This window comes from Arachis stenosperma, chromosome 10, assembly GCF_014773155.1.
Source record: "Arachis stenosperma cultivar V10309 chromosome 10, arast.V10309.gnm1.PFL2, whole genome shotgun sequence".
NCBI classification, from domain to species: domain Eukaryota; kingdom Viridiplantae; phylum Streptophyta; class Magnoliopsida; order Fabales; family Fabaceae; genus Arachis; species Arachis stenosperma.
The window spans coordinates 26,709,114-26,713,504 of NC_080386.1; the positions used below are offsets into that span (position 1 = coordinate 26,709,114).

Here is a 4,391-nt window from a genome sequence, read left to right on the forward strand (position 1 = left end):
TCTGACTTGTCCCATTGTTCACAGGATTCCTTTCAGAAGTGTACATGAATTGGTTATTTGCAACCATTTCAATTAGCTCTTGAGCTTCTGTAGGCGTCTTCTTCAGATGAAGAGATCCTCCAGCAGAGCTATCCAAAGACATCTTGGATAGTTCAGAGAGACCATCATAGAAAATACCTATGATGCTCCATTCAGAAAGCATGTCAGATGGACATTTTCTGATCAATTGTTTGTATCTTTCCCAAGCTTCATAGAGGGATTCTCCATCCTTCTGTCTGAAGGTTTAGACTTCCACTCTAAGCTTACTCAATTTTTGAGGTGGAAAGAACTTTGCCAAGAAGGCATTGACTAGCTTTTCCCATGAGTCCAGGCTTTCTTTAGGTTGTGAGTCCAACCATGTCCTAGCTCTGTCTCTTACAGCAAAAGGGAATAGCATAAGTCTGTAGACCTCAGGGTCAACCCCATTAGTCTTGACAGTGTCACAGATTTGCAAGAATTCAGCTAAAAACTGATGAGGATCTTCCAATGGAAGTCCATGGAACTTGCAATTCTGTTGCATTAGAGAAACTAATTGAGGCTTAAGCTCAAAGTTGTTTGCTCCAATGGCAGGGATAGAGATGCTTCTCCCATAGAAGTCGGGAGTAGGTGCAGTAAAGTCACCCAGCACCTTCCTTGCATTGTTGGCATTGTTGTTGTTTTCGGCTGCCATGGGTTCTTCTTCTTTGAAGATTTCTGTCAGGTCCTCTATAGAGAGTTGTGCTTTAGCTTCTCTTAGCTTTCGCTTCAAGGTCCTTTCAGGTTCAGGGTCAGCTTCAAGAAGAATGCCTTTGTCTTTGTTCCTGCTCATATGAAAGAGAAGGGAACAAGAAAATATAGAATCCTCTATATCACAATATAGAGATTCCTTGAGGTGTCAGAGGAAAAGAAAAATAGAAGGAAGAGGTAGAAGAATTCGAACTTAATTAGATAGAGTTCGAATTGTTCATTGAGAAGGAGTGATACTCCATAAATAGAAGGATGTGGGAAGAGAGGAAGAAATTTTCGAAAATCAAGTGAAATATTTTGAAAACATTTTTGAAAAACTTTAAATGATTTTCGAAAATCAAGAGTGGAAAAGAAATCAAGTAATTTTTGAAACAGATTTTTGAAATTAGAACTCAAAAAGATATGATTAAAAACTGTTTTTAAAAAAGATGTGATTAAAAAGATATGATAAAAAAAATTATGCTTTTAAAAAGATATGATTGAAAAGATATGATTTGAAAATAATTTTAAAAAGATTTGATTTTAAAAATTAATGACTTGCCTAACAAGAAAAGATATGATTCAAACATTAAACCTTTCTCAACAGAAAAGGCAACATACTTAAAATGTTCAATCAAATCATTAATTGTTAGTAAGTATCTTTGAAAAAGGAAAGAAATTGATTTTGAAAACATTTGATTGAAAAGATATGATTTGAAAAAGATTTGATTTTGAAAAACTTTGAAAACTTGAAAAAAATTGATTTTGAAAACAAAATCCTCCCCCTTGTGCCATCCTGGCGTTAAACGCCCAGAATGGTGCACATTCTGGCGTTTAACGCCCAATGCACTACCTTTTTGGGCGTTAAACTCCCAACCAGGCACCCTGGCTGGCGTTTAAACGCCAGTCTGTCCTTCTTCACTGGGCGTTTTGAACGCCCAGCTTTTTCTGTGTAATTCCTCTGCTGCATGTTTTGAATCTTCAGTTCCCTGTACTATTGACTTGAAAATAGAACCAAGATCAAATAAACAAGGCATGCAAGACACCAAACTTAAAATTAGACACTAGACTCAAACAAGAAACATAAAATATTTTTTTGGTTTTTATGATTTTGTAAAGTTTTTTTGGATTTTTTTTTTGAAAATTAAGTGGAAGAAGAAAATAAAGGTATCAAAATTCTTAATGAGAATTCCAGGAATCATGCAATGTTAGTCTAAAGCTTCAGTCTAAAGGAATTAGACATGAATAGGCAAGCTTCAGCAGGACATTGCATTCAAGAGCTAAATTGATAATAATCAATCAGCTTTGGTGATGATAAGAACATCACCTTGAAACACTAGAATTCATTCTTAAGAACTCTGAAAAATACCTAATCTAAGCAACAAGATGAACCGTCAGTTGTCCATACTCAAACAATCCCCGGCAACGGCGCCAAAAACTTGGTGCGCGAAATTGTGATCACTACACAACTTTGCACAACTAACCAGCAAGTGCACTGGGTCGTCCAAGTAATACCTTACGTGAGTAAGGGTCGATCCCACGGAGATTGTTGGTATGAAGCAAGCTATGGTCACCTTGTAAATCTCAGTCAGGCAGACTCAAATGGGTATAGATGATGAATAAAACATAAAGATAAAGATAGAGATACTTATGTATATCATTGGTGAGAGCTTCAGATAAGCGTATGAAGATGCTTTCCCTTCCGTCTCTCTGCTTTCCTACTATCTTCATCCAATCCTTCTTACTCCTTTCCATGGCAAGCTTATGCAAGGGTTTCACCGTTGTCAGTGGCTACCTCCCATCCTCTCAGTGGAAATGTTCAACGCACCCTGTCACGGCACGGCTATCCATCTGTCGGTTCTCGGTCAGGCCGGAATAGAATCCATTGATTCTTTTGCGTCTGTCACTAACGCCCCGCCTGCTAGGAGTTTGAAGCACGTCACAGTCATTCAATCATTGAATCCTACTCAGAATACCACAGACAAGGTTAGACCTTCCGGATTCTCTTGAATGCCGCCATCAGTTCTTGCCTATACCACGAAGATTCCGGTTAAAGAATCCAAGAGATATCCACCCAATCTAAGGTAGAACGGAGGTGGTTGTCAGTCACACGTTCATAGGTGAGAATGATGATGAGTGTCACGGATCATCACATTCATCAAGTTGAAGAACAAGTGATATCTTGGACAAAGAACAAGCGGAATTGAATAGAAGAACAATAGTAATTGCATTAATACTCGAGGTATAGCAGAGCTCCACATCTTAATCTATGGTGTGTAGAAACTCCACCGTTGAAAATACATAAGAACAAGAGTGATCATTGGCTTCGGCCCCAGAGAGGGAACCAGAAGAACCAAGATCTGATCTAAGAACTAGATGTCCAAAGATGATCTAGAGATCTAAAAATGATCAAAGATTCCAAGATGAAAATACAATAGTAAAAGGTCCTATATATAGAAAACTAGTAGCCTAGGGTGTACAGAGATGAGTAAATGACATAAAAATCCACTTCCGGGCCCACTTGGTGTGTGCTTGGGCTGAGCAATGAAGCATTTTCGTGTAGAGACTATTCTTGGAGTTAAACGCCAGCTTTTATGCCAGTTTGGGCGTTTAACTCCCATTTAGGTGCCAGTTTCGGCGTTTAACGCTGGAATTCCTGAGGGTGACTTTGAACGCCGGTTTGGGCCATCAAATCTTGGGCAAAGTATGGACTATCATATATTGCTGGAAAGCCCAAGATGTCTACTTTCCAAAGCCATTGAGAGCGCGCCAATTGGGCTTCTGTAGCTCTAGAAAATCTACTTCAAGTGCAGGGAGGTCAGAATCCAACAGCATCTGCAGTCCTTTTCAGTCTCTGAATCAGATTTTTGCTCAGGTCCCTCAATTTCAGCCAGAAAATACCTGAAATCACAGAAAAACACACAAACTCATAGTAAAGTCCAGAAAAGTGAATTTTAATTAAAAACTAATAAAAGTATACTAAAAACTAACTAAATCATACTAAAAACATACTAAAAATAATGCCAAAAAGCGTACAAATTATCCGCTCATCAAGTACCCTGCTTCAGCTGTAACAATTCAAGTTCCTTAGCCGTCCTAGCAGAAGTCAGAAATTACTTCTGATAGAAGTCCTCTTGGAAGACATTCCAGGTGATATAGTCATCACCCTGCTGCAGAAGATGTCGGATACCTTGCCAACAATGCGACGCTTCACCTGTGAGCATATAGGTAGCAAACTCGACACGCTGTCCTTCAGGTACCACTTGTGCTTGCAGTGCTCGCTCTATAGCCTGAAACCATGTATCAGCCTCAGTTGGACTAGCAGTTCCCTTGAACTTAGGTGGATTAACCTTCAAAAAGTTTGCCAATGTCATCGGGCCCTGAACTCCACCTCCATCATTACCATGGTTGTTCATCTGTTGACCAAGAGCCTCAACAGTGGCTTGCATAGCAGCAGCCATGTTCTCCAACGCAGTCATAAAGTTCACCGGGTCATTAGGGTTATTCTCCGACGCACGAGCATTCGTACGACCTCTCGCACTACGTCTACCGCGTCCACGAGGCGCCATCTGGTTCCTATACACACCAAACAATCGATATTAAGTTGACCAGTCTCAATATCGGAATTCTAGTGCTTGAAGTTCCAA

The 4,391-nt window shown here is 39.6% G+C and overlaps 1 non-coding gene across 1 annotated transcript; it reads left to right on the forward strand.

The window, feature by feature from the left end:
• Positions 1–200: 200 nt before the first annotated feature.
• LOC130959207 (small nucleolar RNA R71) lies at positions 201–304 on the forward strand. Its single transcript, XR_009078302.1, has one exon. It is a non-coding gene; the product is annotated as a small nucleolar RNA R71 (small nucleolar RNA).
• Positions 305–4,391: the final 4,087 nt, after the last annotated feature.